At 40.1% G+C, this 17,904-nt stretch overlaps 1 protein-coding gene and 1 long non-coding RNA gene across 2 annotated transcripts in view; one reads left to right on the forward strand and one right to left on the reverse strand.

Annotated features, from left to right (window-relative positions):
* Positions 1 to 17,904, forward strand: part of LOC147872721 (uncharacterized) — a 178,031-nt gene that overhangs the window by 98,870 nt on the left and 61,257 nt on the right. The gene's annotated exons all lie outside the window — the stretch shown is intronic.
* Positions 3,123 to 7,164, reverse strand: LOC147872725 (uncharacterized). The gene is made up of 3 exons (XR_015536869.1): positions 5,991 to 7,164; positions 4,093 to 4,282; positions 3,123 to 3,599 (listed from the first exon to the last, which is right to left on the reverse strand). It is a non-coding gene; the product is annotated as an uncharacterized LOC147872725 (long non-coding RNA).

The following is a 17,904-nucleotide window of genomic DNA, read 5'->3' on the forward strand; positions in this document are numbered from 1 at the left end:
AGAAAATTTTAAGCACTACGAATGACACGGAGGTCAGGGATGTAGGGAAATTTCTGTACAAAGTAAGATGTAAAAGACAGGTCAAAATTAGGAATTTAGAACTGCCACTGGGGTAGAAGGCACGAGAACAATACGAAAGAGTTATGTAAATAGTATTAGGGATTAAGGAATAGTCATGTAGAGTAGCATTAGTGAATAGTTGTAGTAAGCAGTAGTGGGAATAGTGCTACGTATGTAAGGACTGTGGCCGTGAAAACCTGGTGTTAGGCGGCCACAGATCTCTGTATATAGTTCTAAACCAAACCAAACTTGTTATTACATTAATTGTTGTTACCTTAAATCACAAAAAGATATTCAAAGTGACTTCCTTGTGCTTACAAGCAAGTTTCACATCTCGTTAACATGTTTCGAAATACTCGACGAAGCTCTTCTTGGGAAATTGTCGAATATCTTCTTCTTGTGATTTAAGGTAAAAACAATTAATGTAATAATATGTATTAGTGACGAGAAATATTCGTAGTTCGCTGTTACTAGCGGCACCGAATCTGACTCGCCCGTGACTCACGCGTACAAGTCCCGCCTACGTCAACAGCAGCGGCCGATAACGCAATGTAAGCACGACCGTAACCTCATAAATTGGAGACCCGGTATGTTCATGATATCATTTCAATTGGTACACTCCACTACTATTGTATTTGTTATCCAGTTTTCTTGAACTGCATTTGAATTTTATGGTGTTGTTAACTTTATATGCTACTTTAAGTTTGTGTTTTTGAATATTTTAGTAAGTGTTCTAATGCTATTTTTAAAAAACGTAAATCTCGACCATAAATTATTAGTGGTTATATTAACATTGGGTTTAGGTACTTTTATTAGATACACGATCTTGCAATATCATTAAAGTTGTAACCGTTGTTGTGTCCTATTTCTTGGATGAGTAGGGTTTCTTTACCAAATTCTTCTTTGGAGACTAGTATTTTGTGCAATCTGTTAACAAGGAAATTGAATGCAGCTTGTTTGTGGGAGTTGGGATGGTTAGATGTTTTGTGTATTAACAATAATAATAATAATAATATATTTGGTTTAAAACTATATACAGAGATCTGTGGCCGCCTAACACCAGGTTTTCACGGCCACAGTCCTTACATACGTAGCACTATTCCCACTACTGCTTACTACAACTATTCACTAATGCTACTCTACATGACTATTCCTTAATCCCTAATACTATTTACATAACTCTTTCGTATTGTTCTCGTGCCTTCTACCCCAGTGGCAGTTCTAAATTCCTAATTTTGACCTGTCTTTTACATCTTACTTTGTACAGAAATTTCCCTACATCCCTGACCTCCGTGTCATTCGTAGTGCTTAAAATTTTCTTGAAGGCCAACTCTTCACCAACGGTGAACCACTTGTTCCTCAGGAGCTGTTCCCTCCACCTCCCGGTTTCCGTACACTTTAATAGTATGTGAATCTCGCTTTCTGTCGCCCCACATAAAGGGCATATTTTTCCATCCATGCCCCCCCCCTCATCCCTCTCAGCTTCCAAATACCCGCTCTGAACCATGCCCATCCCTCCCTCTCCACCCTCGTACAACAACCAGTGTAACCCTGTCTACCCCACCCTGATTTCATCTCCCCGTACAACGCCAAATATCTCTTTTCTCTAATTTTAGCAAAAACGTTCTGTCGTTCTATGGCGTTGCACCTCTTCTTTAAAATTTCCCAGATCTCTGTATATAGTTCTAAACCAAAATATAGTAATAACATGTATTAGTAACGAGAAATATTCGTAGTTCGCTGTTACTAGCGGCACCGAAACTGACTCGCCCGTGACTCACGCGTACAAGTCCCGCCTACGTCAACAGCAGCGGCCGATAACGCAATGTAAGCACGACCGTAACCTCATAAATTGGAGACCCGGTATTAAGAATAGCTCCTAGAGGTAAAATGCTAGATATCTTAGAAAAATTCCATATATACAAAAATAGTCAACAAAAAGCCATCATCAACGAACAAAACACCAAAGATTCTAACGTAATATTGACCTAGCATTAAACAGGAGAAAGTATTTTCTCAATAGTTGTCCACGCTGATTTCAAGTTTATATTTACCCATGCATTTCCAACTGACGGTCTCTCGCCGACGGTTCTGGAGTTCACAGGTCCAGAGGACGCAACTACATCTCGCCGAGACCAGCAACGGCCACCGTACAACGGAATCAACAGCTAAGTGCGAGTTTTACTCCTGTGAATAACAGCATCTTGTCAATTACCTTTTATTTTAATTATTAAATTTGCTCGAACCATTTGACTGATGCCACTGATGATGACCTCTTGAGGTCGAAACGCGTATGGCAATAGTGTCCATTATAGTGTTGGTTTGTTCACCCTGTATTCTAATACAATACACGGTATGCAAAGTTTTAACTTTATAATACAGTACATGCAAGATACTTATGCAATAATGTTAACAAATTTTAACGTAAACAAACACCAGGGCCCAGCAATTTTTGTGTATTGTACACAATGGACACCAATTGTGTATAATACAGTGCTACAGTTTAAAGTTTAAATGCGTCATGTTTGTGTTTTATAATTAAAATATATAATATAATTCAGGTCTATACACAAACTTTGTTTACAGATGTTAAAATTTAAAATTTAAAATTTGCGCTATTCATCGTTACTACGATGTTACAATACTGCACCTTCATTTACTACATGTTTCGATGCGTAGCATCATCTTCAGGTTTTTCCTTTAAAACTACTTTATATTTCAATGCAAGTTCTTCATTTATTCATCCGTTTTGTAAATTATTATAGTATGTGTTCTGTTGATCTTCTTATTTTATGTATCTTATGTTTGTTTTCCATTATTCTGTGAATAAATTAATTAACATATGAGTTATTTATTTATATGTAAGTATATTAATTATAAGTACAAATATACAACATTATTCCAAACTTATTTACATATAAATAAATAACTCATATGTTAATTAATTTATTCACAGAATAATAAAAAACAAACATAAGATACATAAAATAAAAAGATCAACAGAACACATACTACAATAATTTACAAAACGGATGAATAAATGAAGAACTTGCATTGAAATATAAAGTAGTTTTAAAGGAAAAACCTGAAGATGATGCTACGCATCGAAACATGTAGTAAATGAAGGTGCAGTATTGTAACATCGTAGTAACGATGAATAGCGCAAATTTTAAATTTTAAATTTTAACATCTGTAAACAAAGTTTGTGTATAGACCTGAATTATATTATATATTTTAACAGTGCTTCAGGTTTAAATCCTACATCTGAGGTTCAAAGAATATAATGCAACACATTTCAAACTGGTAAGGCACATTACAACAAAGACTGATGAGTGGTGAAAATGGTAATCTGGATGAAGAAATTCACCCCAAATTCCAAACATTCACGTTTTCCTCTCGCTGCGTTTGGCTCTACCAGAAGTTGATTTCTTTGAGGCAGACGACTTCTTTCCAAGTACACCACTTGTCCTCAAACTATCTCTCTCTGCTTCTTTTCCAGCTCTTTCTACAATTTGCTTTTCTGGGAGTACTAGGGCGACCTGAAAAAGTTTATCACACAGCATTTAAAAATTGAATGTATTTACAAACCCAACACAAGCAGTTAAACACTTATTAATGTAGGTCATAACTCAAAATATGTTAGTTACACAAACATGCACACACCACACCATCATTTTGTATGCAATGCAAAGTCCAGCTTACGATATACAACTTCTTTTCTCTCCAGCTAAGTGTTCAAATTACGGTTCCAGAGGCCCAATCACATTTGACTTGGATTTCATTGTGTTGTGCTTAACAAAACACAGCCTCATTCAAGATGTGTCCCGTTCGTTGCAAATTAACTTGAGGGCCATTGTAAACACTAACCAAGCCGATATGCCAAAACTAAGATCCTGATCCGTATTTTATGCAACGAACGTCATATGTTTCAGGTAGATTACCAATCTGCACACATATGCAAGAACACCTAAAGTGAGTCTCGACCACTAATATATTCAGATTGAATATTGATATAGGTGAGGTTACACTTACTTCTTCTCTTAGAAACTGCGCGGCGCTTAACTTTCTTCGATGATTTTCTCTTAGTTGGCATCTTGGTTTTCCTTTTCGATCTAACAGGAGGCATGCTTCACACTTTGTATGTGGCTTATTGAATTATCTGAGTTAAACATTTTATATTGCTGTCCCTTCTGTGCTCCGACTTTCACGAACTGACTGCCACCTAGTAAGAAAAAGGGAAATTTGTCCATGAAGTGTAGCGGGAACGGATACGTTCAGTCATGACAAGATATCTATTATTTAGTGTTCTATCTGACGACAGGTCCATATGAACAGGATCCTTCCATCCTTTTCTCGGACTGGGACCTGTTCATATACGTCCTTGGCAGATGATCCAGAAGTGGTTTGCCATTGCCTTCTTCTGTGTGTGAATGGAGTAATTGTTGGGATGCCACGGAGAAACCGGGGAAGCCCCCGGAGGAAAACTCCGTGTTGCCTAGACCACGGCCTTGCCCAACACAAGTTATAAATTCGGGCACCGCCGGGAATCGAACCCGAGACCCTAGGATTACAAGGCCAGCGTTCTAACCGCTAGACCACCGTGGCGGTCATACAAGATATCTACTACCTAGAAAAATAAATGCCCCCATTCGCGTTCTTTGCTGTACTCATTGAAATAGAAGAGTTCAGGTTAGAAAGCTGTAGAAATTTGCCGGCAAGCGATGTAATGCGTTTGCTTTCTCAAAAAGTTAGAACATACGGACAAAATAATGATGTGAGGGATTTTATTACTGACAACACAGCCCTGTTTCTCCAGCACGTCTCCAGGACATCCCCACGAACAAGGCTAGTAATTCTTCAGGGTAAAACCTAACCAGACGTAAAACAAAACAACCTTATCTAACCTAACATAAAAACCTAACCTAAACTAACCCAAATAAACCTAACTGAACGTAAACTAACCCTAAACGCAACCTAATCCAATGTAACTTGTCTCAATCCAAATTAAATGAATCCAAAATAACCGACCCGTATGGGATAAAACCCACCGCCGCTTAAGGACTTTCAAAAGACCATATAGGACTTCACCAGAAATTCTCCATGACAATACAATTTGCGCATAACGTCTCCAGGACTTCTCCGACACTACTGTAGGACTTGTCCACGACTTCTCCACGATTATCAAGGACTTTTCCAGGACGTCTCAACGACCACCCGAAGAATACGATGGAAAATCTCCAGGACAACACAACCCACCGTAAAACATATAACGCACCCTTAACTTACTTAACTTAACTGAACCTATCGTAACCAAACCAAACCTAACATAACCAAACCAAACCAAACCAAACCAAACCAAACCTAACCCAACCCAACCTAACCCACAACGCTACGTAATACAATGTAACTTATCCCAATCAAACTTAAACGAATCCAAAATAACCGACCCGCATATGTTCAAACCCACCACCGTTTAAGGAATTACAAATAACCTTTCAGGACTTCTCCAGGATTTCTCCAGCATTTCTACAAGACCAAAGAAATTCCGCATAAACTCTCCAGGACATCTCCGGCACTACATTAGGACTTATCCAGGATTTATCCAGGACTTTTTCAGGAATTCTCCCGGACTTTTCCACAGGGCTGTGGAGTCGGGTGCAATTTTAGTTGGAGTCGCAGTCAGTAAAGATGTACCGACTCCGGCCTCGATGTAAAATCTTGAAAACAATTGCTATACCGTGTGAGCCTAACTCTTACTGAGATTCAAAGACGCGTTGAGCCACATGCTGTGGGACTAATGCCTCGTAACTTTGGCTCCGGTACCTTAAGAATACAAACTGCCTACAAGCCTAAACCTCTTACAAGAGTTCACAAATGCAGATGAAAACATTAAATGTGATGAAAAATGATTATAAATAGGACTCCCTTACCTCAAACTTTGTTCAATTGTAGGAGACCACGATGTCCACCGAGAATGATCAATTTAATCAAATCTAAAATGCAGTGAGTGGAGGGCAGATATTCTAAAACGTTTTTAACAGCACAATAATATCTACTCTACGACGCACTTCTTCTACAAGCGATTCACAGCTCAGCTCTTTCGGCAATAACGAAAGCGGATTGTTGACGGCGATAATTAAACACAACAATGCCGAGTAAACAGATGACATAACAGTTAGTTTCTTTGGTAACATGCAGAGTAAACAAACAACTAATAGTTAGTTTCTTAGGTAACGTAACAATAGTTCATATAAAAGCTGACCATTATTGTTGATCCATATTTACACATTGTTGATATGGATCTTAGACATCTTCGTTACACTTTTTTGCCGAACTAGAGCAGGGCGCTCCTTTCGGAGCTCCTAGGGGGGGTTGGTCAAGTTTGTAAAACGCAACCAACCTTGGTTAGTCCCGAAGGGGAGTTAGTTTAGTGTCTCATTCAAGTGTTTTAACCCCTGAGTAAGAAACTAAACTAACCCCCTTGAATGGGGGGTTTAAACACTTGACCAACCCGCCGAAGTGGGTTGGTTGCGTTGGTTGAGTAAGACACTAAACTAACCCCCATGTATAAACAAATATAAGGTGACATTTTTGATGACGTCATTTTTTGACGACAACGATGGCTAATCCTTTTGGAGCGCTTCCTGTAATCTGATATTTTACTTCTTTACGTCGCTGATCAGAGGGCAACAGTTCTTGGTTAGTCAACTTTCTACGTCCAGCAACACCATTGCTAATCTTCGTCTGTTTTTTTCTTTTTCTTTTTTTTCTCTTCTGTTCTTGTTGTATACGTTTTTCTGCGTTTATCAATGTAAGTCTCCCTTCGTTTTTCTTTATTTGTTAAATAAGTCTGATGGATTAGTTCTTTACATCGCTTTTCAAAGGCCAACTGTTCATGGTTAGTCAACTATCTACTTCCAACCCCACCCTTGCAAATCTTCGTATGTTTTTCTACGTGTGTTATTAATATGGTCTCTTTTAACAATGTAAGTCTTCTTCGCTTATCCTTATTTGTTAAATAGATCTGATGTCTTAGTTGTTTACATCGATGTTCAGAGGCCAACTGTTTTTAGTCAAACAATTTTCTACGTCCTACCCCACCCTTACAAATCTTCGTTTGTTTTATTTTTCCCTTCTGTTCTTATTGAATACGTTTTTCTACGTTTATCAATGTAAGTCTTCCTTCGCTTTTCTTTATTTCTTAAATATGTCTGATGTAGTTCTTTACGTCACTGTTCAGAGGTCAACAGTTCTGGTTCAGTCAACTTTTTCGTCCAACCCCACCCCTGCAAATCTTCGTCTTAAAATCGATCATAAAGTCAGTTTTCATAATAGTTTTCGTAATCGTAATATATCGAATGAGTATCAGTTTACCTTGTTGAAGTTGTTGGAGTTGGTACTTCAAATACTTGATAACGTCTTCTTTCACTTTTATGATGTTTTAGGCCAACTGTCAGTCATTATTCAAGAATGCTAAGTGCTCCTTCTGGAGCAGTGATAATGCGACTGGCTTGATATTTTTGATTTTTTTGTTGTGAAGCGTTATATTTGTCTACTCGGCATTGTTGTGTTCCACAACAAAGCCGTGTAAACAAATATCTGTTGACATTGTTGATGACGTCATTTTTTGACGACAAATTGGTTGAAGACAACGACTAATCACAAATTTTTATAGTAAGATGACTCTTCCGTATAGACGTATTTTATTTTTTTATTTAGTGTTCTGTCTGACGACAGGTCCATATGAACAGGATCCTTCCATACTTTTCTCGGACTGGGACCTGTTCATATACGTTCTTGGCAGATGATCCAGAAGTGGTTTGCCATTGGCTTCTTCTGTGTGTGAATGGAGTAATTGTTGGGATGCCACGGAGAAACCGGAGAAGCCCCCGAGGAAAACTCCGTGTTGCCTAGACCACGGCCTTGCCCAACACAAGTTATAAATTCGGTCACCGCCGGGAATCGAAGCCGAGACCCCAGGATTACAAGGCCAGCGTTCTAACCGCTAGAGTAGAAGAGAAACTGTGTTAATTCCTTAGGTACTTGATGGGAGAAACATGCAGAAACTTGTCATATGTAATGAACTAAGTTAAGTCGAAAAATGTATTGATAAGGAAACAGGAGAAATACCATACCCATCCACCTATAGGAAGGCGGAACATAGGAAGACCGTTTTAACTTCCAAGTCTCAAGACAAACTAAGAGAGACAGTCATCCTGAGAGAAGCATCGTTTACATTTATGGTCTCAGATATCACAGCAAGATGCTGATAGTGTGAAGACTTACATACATAATTACGTCTTAACATGACGTTCAATGTTCTGAGTGTCGAAAGAAATCGGAATCGCTGGCAGGCGTAATGTTTTTTTCAATGCTTTTGATTTGTACGATGCCTGCAGAGTGCGGAAAGTCCTATTTCTCGCCTGAAGAATGAATTGTCAGTCAGTTGGCCCAGCAGATCCGATTTGCTACCTTTAAACTTCAGTTCCTGAAATTTCTCTCTTCATTTTCTGAGTTTGCTGAGCCAACTCATACTTAATTTACTTTCGTGCAAGGAACGTGTCGCTGGCGAGGAGTGATGGGACATGGCGGTTCCATACCACCAGCTCCACAGCCAATTGAAATGAGGAAAATGTATTCTGTAAGTGGGTGGCTTACGGCTGCATTTGAATGTGAACATTCTCGCTTCAAGCCTGAACGCGTTAGAAGTCAAATGTGTTTGCCAATGGTAAGTAAGAGAGAGACTCATAATTTATTACCGACTCTCCGGTACGGGGCGTTCGTTGTTGTCATGAAATTCCCACTAGGCACCATCCTCAGCCACTTATTTCCCGAACATCTATTTTAACCTTCGACCTTCCACTACCATCCACTGGTCGGTCTCCTAAGTGAAGCCTTTACATGATTCTTCCAGCTGAACTTTTGTTTCATTAAAGCCTGTTCATTTAACTTTCCAGTGGGACAGGAAATACCTCGTGTAGGTACGATCTGAAGTGTCCGTCACTAAATTGCACGCTTTAAGGTCACAGGAAAATCGTGCAACGTTGCAACATGAGCAGCGGAGCTCAGGAGAGTGAAGACAGCTCAGAACTCGCAACACAGCAGTTAAAATCTTTTTCGTGGCCCTAAAGCGTACCATTTGGTACCGGTTGCTACGGGACACATCTTCGCGAAATCTCCCCAACCTGCACACTCTGTTCAGCGTTACAAAAGGCCTCTACCTGATAACTACCTTTTGTGTTTACTGTGTTGGCCGCTAATCGCGAGGTAAATTGACGTGAAATCTTTATTCACGATTTAGAAATTTCAGTGCTACAAACGGCGTATCAATTTGAAATCGACCTCTCGTACCCTGGCATTTAATTGAAACCGCTTCGACCATTTATCGACATACGACTATCCCATTGCAACATGGCCTTTATACAAAGGTATAGGGAAGAATACAGACACGAAGCATTGAAGGAAGACCCCCCCACCCAGTTTATGATGTCATTAATACAAAACGGACTGTAGGATTCTCGTAAACGTCGGTTTGCATGCCTTGAATAAGACGCAGGAGGAGGCTAGTAAAGATTTACCAGGATTGTCATTCAACAGGTTCGTACTTGTAAGAACATCAAATGTGCTTCTTTAAATTCCATGTAATGAGCTTGGAGAGCGAAAGATAATTATCAGACTGAAGGAAAATATTTATTTGTAGGCTGCTGTATAAATGTAACCGCAGGCGGATGGACCAGCCAGAAAAGTGACTACGCTGGGGGTGGACGTAGCAGGACCCGAGCCTATAAACGAACCTCAGACCTCCCGAATTCAATGCTGTAGTGCTAACCACTGTGCTGTGACGGCATGCGGCGATATTTGAGAGCAGATAGTCAGACCGGAACAGGCGAAGTTGCCTCATCCGAAACGACAAGAGGAGGACGAGGCTTATATTTTCCGGTTTTACTGAATTTTATGAGATATTGTAGGTGCGTCATATTGTGATTTATTTAAATAGTATTAAAAATTATATTAAAATTGGCCGTCAATCACAATATAAGATAATTAAAAGATTAAAATATCATTTTTCGTTCCTACAAATATTTTACTAGATATTATACATAATATTTTAAGTAAACATAATATTAATATACAAATAATAAATGAAATCAAAATAATCACAAACACCATTATAAATCAGAATTACTTTCAATTTAATAACAAATATTGGCAACAGAACACAGGACTACCTATGGGCGCTCCTACGTCAAGCATATTATCTGAAATTTTCCTTCAATATATAGAACATAATAATATAATAAACATTTTAAATAAAAACCATATTCAATATTATAGTAGATACGTAGATGACATACTAATAATTTACAATACAAAAAAGACTAATATTCAACAAGTACTTAAGGAATTTAACAACATAAATCAAAATATACCATTTACATTAGAACTTGAACAAAATAACTCACTAAACTATTTAGATTTAACCATAATAAGAAAAACAAACAATTTCGAATTCAAAATTTACAGAAAACCTACAAATACAAGCACAATAATTCATGCCTCATCTTGCCACCCCATTAAACACAAACAAATGGCTATCAACTACTTACTAAACAGAAAAAATCTATATCCAATATCTATAAAAAACAAACAAATAGAATTAAACTTCATTCAACAAATTCTTAAAGAAAACGGATATAATAACTACAAACTAAATAAAAAACCTAATAATACAACAAAACCCAACGAAAACGAAAACATACAAAATAAATGGGCCACATTTACATACATAGGTAAAGAAACCAAATTCATAACTAAATTATTTTAAAGAAAATAAAATAAAAACGGCCTACAAAACTAAAAACACAATAAAAAACATCCTCAAACAAAAACCAATAACGAACATAAACAACCAATATCAACTACCAGGTATATATAAATTGAAATGCAAAGATTGTCCTCTAATATATATAGGTCAAACAGGTCGCACTTTCACACACAGATACAAAGAACACATAGCAGCCATAAAACACAATAAAGATAGTTCTGCATACTCTAAACACATTCTCAATACAGGACATGCTTATAACACAATTGATGAAACAATGGACATATTAAAAATAGTAAAAAACACAGAGATACAATAGAAAAATATCACATATATCAAACTTATAAACAAAACATATGCCTTAATGATAATAATATTTTACTTAACAACCCCATTTTTAATGCACTCCATTACCTTGACCCCAACCCTGACAAACCACCTTTCACCCACTAGCACCGCAGTCGATAACCAGCCACGATCCGATACAGTATAACTCCAGTCTCTCCTAATACTGCTACGATATTACTTCTTGGGTAGGTTTACATGATTACTTTCAGCTATTTATTTTATTTTGTTTTCTATATTCAATTTTCATTAATAGTTTTGAAACCTTTACTTCACAGTCCAATATACACAACATTGGCATCACTACGACATACAATTATATTAGTGACATGTGACACAACAACGGATGAAGATACAATATGAAGGACGAGAACATGTTAAGAAAAATGAAAAATAAAAATCATCATTAAATATCAGTAAAAATCAGTTATTCAGTTAAAAAGTTTATAATGTAACACCTGATGACGGCTATATGATAGCCGAAACATGTCGTAAATGTTCCATATGTAAATCGAGTACTCGATACGGAACGAAAAATGATATTTTAATCTTTTAATTATCTTATATTGTGATTGACGGCCAATTTTAATATAATTTTTAATACTATTTGAATTTTATGACCTCTGAGGATAAAATCTTTCATCTGTATTGTGAGCATAAATTGGTTCAGACTTTTGTATGTACCAGCACCATGGGCCGAGTTGTTTTTGAGAAGCTGATAGTCGCTTATCTCGCAAACCATTTTCCCCATTTCATCGAAACCGATTACTTACTGCTGTCTCCACAAGATCCCGCCACTGGACCTTACCATGAGCCAGATTAATCCAGGCCACACCCAACCACCCTATTTCTTCAGGTTCCATTTTTCCCACCTGTTACTAGGTCTTCCAAGATCAGTATATATTTCCGAATTAGTCTGCAGAGTTGAATGACTCGTGTAGTTAAGTTCCATAGTTGGTATAGCTGAATGATCCCCGCGTTAGCACGCCATCCGTCGCCCTGTGAGGCTGACTGACTGACTGACTGACTGACTGACTGACTGACAGACTGACAGGCTGGTTGACTGGCTGACTGACTGACTGACTGACTGACTAGCCTGCTGACTGACTGGCTGGCTGACTGACTGACTGACTGACTGGCTGACTGACTGACTGACTGACTAGCCTGCTGACTGACTGGCTGACTGACTGACTGACTGGCTGACTGGCAGTCTCACTGTGGGAACTACCGCAGTCAGCGTACGAGATAAATGCAGTCTCGTCGAGGCAAAAGTGTTTCTCGCGGTGAACCTAATTTATTGAAGACTTATTGATTCTTGCTATATATAACGACGCTGTTCTAGTTGAGGGGGTTATGCAACTTGGTTCTTTAACCTCTTCTGCCAACTCCCGTTCTGTCCTGTAAATAATGCAACAGGATACAGGGATTTATACTGCAATGCAGTGCCTGGATTCTGAGGCGTTTGGCCCCCTTTAGGATTCTTTTTCTGACACCTACAACACGAAGAACAATATTTTAGTGAAAGAAGTATGTGTGTGAATTGGTAAAATGGATAAGCGTCTGAGCACTTACACACTTAAAGTCGGAGTAGTCACAGTGGATCACAAATTTATTGTCTCGGTGCTATCGAAACCAAATTTTGAAAGAATTAGGTTGATTGTCTTGGTGGTTCTTGTCTGTCCATCCGCACGCAGTAACTAGAGAATCAGCTAGCGTGTTTTCTTGTCAATTGATAACACAGGAGTTTAGGTGACATTTGTCGGCAGACGCCAGGTCTGGTTAAAATATTGCTTTAACGTAGTCTTCCACATGTACATATTCAATGTAAGTCGATAAAGGTGTGTGTACGAAATCTGAACGAAAATGCTTCAAAGAAAAGTTGTCGAAAGAGAGACGTGTTGTGCGAGCTGCAGCCGTTTATTTTACTTTTCCTGGTTTTAAAGACAATTTAACTGAGCTAGCTGTTATGACGTCACATCTGTTCGCTCAATAATTTTTGGACAGATTTTGATCTGGTTTTGTAAAAAAATCTCGATTCAGTGTCAGAGCTAACGATGAGCGCACGATTCCGACCCGCGTTGTTGCAATCAGTACACGAACCATCGCAGTCTACGAGGTTTTATTTCCTCAAAGTTCGTAGGAGACGGCCCTGTGGGAATACGAGCAGACGGAACAAACCATTTCTCGTGTAATTTGTAGAAAGTGCCGACAGATTATGAACGAAGTTTGTGTGATTCTTTATTGCGAGCGTTGGAAGTTCATTGCCAGTTTGTCGGCGGCGACCGCTAACTGTTTATTCCGGACTCGTCTTGCCGGGACTTTGTCTTGTTTACGCTGGACGTCCAATTTGACAGCCAATTAGCCGGGTCAACAGACGAGCGGGATAGCACGCTCCTCCGTGAGGGGACAATCAGGACATTGATATTGCGCGTCGCGTCATCAAATGAAATTCGAACACAAGTTTTCTTAGTACTGGCCTTATTTATTGCAGTCTCAGGTCACGACACTTACGAAGCAACTACGGAGTGATGCTGGCAAAGACAAAGTTTGACAGCGAAAGCTCAAAACTTGGAATCTGTAACAACGATAAACTAATGATAGAGCACGCAAACACCTTCGGGCACGGAGAACGAAAGCTCGTGACCGTTTCTCCCCGAATCCTGCCCGATCCACAGTTCTCTTGTTAGACGCTGTGTAAGAAATAGGTTACTAATCGGATGTGCGATGGCTGAAAGCCTCCTCGTGCCTGGACCACAGAACAGCGAATAAACGAGATTGGCTCAAGGTTGACCTGGACTTTTTTAAAATTATGTCTGCACCAGAATGACGAAATACTCTTCAAGGAAGATGGTGGTAACACTGCTCTCGCTCCCACCAAGCCATCCCCTCGCGTCTTCGCGTCATAAACAGTACAAAATGGCGCAAGACTCATGTAGGCGCTTGGGGGAAGAGCATTTACAGCTTCTACTCATTGTTGACCTCGGCACTAGATGGGGTTAGTGGTTAGTGTCACGTCCCGGCCGCCCTTTACCCCCGGGAAACGAAGAAATGTAGTCCATCAATGAATTTTACGCTTTCGGAAAGTGAAGCTTAATTGGTAAGCGCTCGCTGGGAGCAGAGCGAAATACTTTCTCGAGGTCCGCGTGAATGTTCGCCCACATTTCTAAGATCTGCCAATGTCCGACCTCGCAGTTATGTTCCTCAACACGTGTCTTAAGTCATCCTGCCACGTCCGAGTCGGCGCTCTAAATTTTTACGAAATTTATCCGCTGCTTTGTCTCCGCCTTTCGTGAGCGTTGCAGCCCTCGTAACGTTCAGCGAGTGGCGTGCAAGATCCATCCATTTTCACGATCAGCTGCTTCTCTGTTCTCCCACTTCGTACCTCACGGGTACAGGACAGTCTGTTCCGTCAGCTTTAATTGCAGACACATGTGATTTGTGATCTTTTCACAAAATAGTGCATGTCTATACAAAATTCCACAGTCCTACATTCAATAGGCCTTTAAAGGCAGCCTTGCTGCTCTGACGGACAATAATTAATGGTACATAATTAAAGTCGGAGTAAAACATGCGTTATAATTACTTTGAAACTAATTTTATGGAAGTCGGGACAAATCTGTGGAAGTTATTTGATAAATATCGCTCTAGGCACTTGTCACACATCACGTGACAATTTTCTGCAACGATGGTCATACATGCACGTACACGTCGAAAGGATGTGTGTAGAACATAAATGTTTTCATGGTTCACGGAGCGTGTCTGCGACCTGAGACATTTAAATGTAAGAATCTGCTGCAGACTTCCCTGAGTTTCTATTTTATTTTCTCGCGTTGTTTCGTGCACTCTCGTGCTTTTTGCTGTCCACAAATTGGGAGAAATGAGGAAGACTTTGTGTAAGAAAAACAAAAGATTTCCTTCTCCTGTAGAATAATTTATACACACTTTACTGGAGCAATGTTAGCTGACGCAATGGAAGAAGTTTCCTTCCCGATACGTAACAGACGGTCACTTTACCAACAGATTCCTCCTCTTCGTCTCTTGTGTCTACCAGATGCTAATTACCGTGAACCACGCGAATGTAGTCCACAACTTCATACCCTGCTACCCCGCAGATAAGTTTACATAATTGCAAGGTCTCTCAAGTTGACTCCGCCCTCCAGGTTTCAGAATAAAATTCTGAGGCGTCTCTTATGCCCCGCCTACAGCATATTTATTTCATTTCATCGCCGTACTCTTGACCGGGGGGGGGGGGGGGGGGGGGGCTATCTCCACGTAATAGGCCGAAGACCCTATGTTTTGTGAGATTCTTGATGTGCAATGTTCCTCCCGAAGAAACTATTTAGTTTGGCATCTTATTAGCATCAAATAACTTAAGATCTAAGAATATGTGATGGTTCGTTTCAATGTGCAGAAAATCTACATCTCGATGTACGTGCCGTAAGAAATCGTGCGTCTAAAATGACATGAATCTCCCTGTTTAAAAACAATGTTGTTATTTCGTTTCCTCATGAACGATGCGCACTATATACGAGGCGCGTCCCAAAAGTAAGTTTCCCTGGGGCCGTTTACAGAAACAAAACACAATTTCATGGAAATATTTATTGCAACAGATACAGCAAGTGTCCAGCTATTTTTCAACATATTCGCCACCGGAATTGAGACATTTGTCATACCGTGGGACCAACTTTTAATACCTGTGTCGTAGAAGTCTGCCGCCTGGGATTGGAACCACTGTGTGACAACCATCTCCGCCTCTCTGTCATTCTCAAAACGCTGACGCTGACCGGACAGGAATTTCTTGAGGTGTAGGAAAAGATGGAAATCACTGGGAGCGAGGTCCGGGCTGTAGGGTGAATGATTAAACACCTCCCAGCTGAACTCCTGCAGGAGACTTGCTGTCCGTCGAGCCGTGTGCGGCTTAGCGTTATCGTGCAGGAAGACAATACCGGCACTAAGCATCGTTGCAGCTGTTGAAGATGGAGGTTCTTATTCCAGCTCCCGCCGACTGTGAAGTGCGGTCAGTGATAAAGTTTTTGAATGCACAGAGCATAGCGCCCATCGAAATTCATCGTCAGCTGTGCCGGGTCTATGGGCCTAACGTTATGAGCAAGCAGATGGTGCGTCGCTGGTGCAGACAATTTTCAGCGACGGGCCATTCAGAACAAGCGGCGCGGGATGCTTAGTGCCGGTATTGTCTTCCTGCACGATAACGCTAGGCCGCACACGGTTCGACGGACAGCAAGTCTCCTGCAGGATTTCTGCTGGGAGGTGTTTAATCATCCACCCTACAGCCCGGACCTCGCTCCCAGTGATTTCCATATTTTCTTACACCTCAAGAAATTCCTGTCCGGTCAGCGTCAGCGTTTTGAGAATGACAGAGAGGCGGAGATGGTTGTCACACAGTGGTTCCAATCCCAGGCGGCAGACTTCTACGACACAGGTATTAAAAGTTGGTCCCACGGTATGACAAATGTCTCAATTCCGGTGGCGAATATGTTGAAAAATAGCTGGACACTTGCTGTATCTGTTGCAATAAATATTTCCATGAAATTGTGTTTTGTTTCTGTAAACGGCCCCAGGGAAACTTACTTTTGGGACTCGCCTCGTATTTACCACCATGTTAGCTATGCATTGTATTTCCTCAGGCACTAAAGCTCCTAGAACTTCATACTTTTATAACTTATAAATTTTCTTCCTGGACAACCTTGAAATTCTGAGCGTCCGTCAGAGCTCCAATGCTTTCTAACGTCAAACGTGGGCCACGCCAGACTGCCCTCTGGTGGCGATCGGCTGCCGTGATAGTGGGCCAGCACTGTGACGCGAGTCACGGAAACGCCATTGGACGGACTCCCTGAGGACTCACGGCGTCATCACTTGCCTATTCTGTCAAAAAAGGAAACTTTCACTGACATAAAAGTTGCATGGACTCCACTCATGTGTTTCTCGTGTTCAAATCTGACGATTCCTCTGGGATGTATGTCCGCATTTCTCAGGATCGCTGTGATTGATACTAGAAAGTGGCAAAGTTGCTACCCAGAGGCTTTGTTGTTATTTGCCCTCTGCCCAGCGCTGTGGCTGATAGAGGAAGTTATCATTTCGCAGCATCTGCTTATAATTCAGTCTTATACACCAAGCTTGTAAAATGACGCCTAGAAAGGTCAACTGAGATTTAGGACTTTCGTTAGCAATGAAACGCATTTTAAAAGACAGAGTTGCGCTCGTGATTTCACATCAATATCCGTGATAAAATGAGACAGTAACAATTATAATAGTAAATGTAACTTAACGAAAGAACGTGAAACGAATTTTATGTTCACCTCTAACACCACACTGAAATAAATAAACAGTTTAAATAGTGATGAATCAAAACAAGTTAGGAGAAAAACGCACAGCGTAACAATTGTGATTGCGTTTGATATAATTTTATCGTTGCTAATGGCGAACTTATTTAAGAGTAGCCTGTGGTATGTGGCTTGCGTGACAGTGGTTTGTGGTGTTTGAAGACATCAGCACGAGAGACTGACCGTGGAATTTACAAAATTCTGACCGCTTGCCAAATTATTTTGACACTCTCCTTCCAAATCCCGAACGAACCAACACCTAGACCATCCTCGAATTTCATCTTTGCTAACATAACTTTGAAGTTGATGAATTCTGCACATACTAATACCACA

This window comes from Zootermopsis nevadensis, unplaced genomic scaffold (assembly GCF_977971745.1).
Source record: "Zootermopsis nevadensis isolate Lab colony 2312 unplaced genomic scaffold, Znev_1.0 Znev_ptg000024l, whole genome shotgun sequence".
Lineage (NCBI taxonomy): Eukaryota > Metazoa > Arthropoda > Insecta > Blattodea > Termopsidae > Zootermopsis > Zootermopsis nevadensis.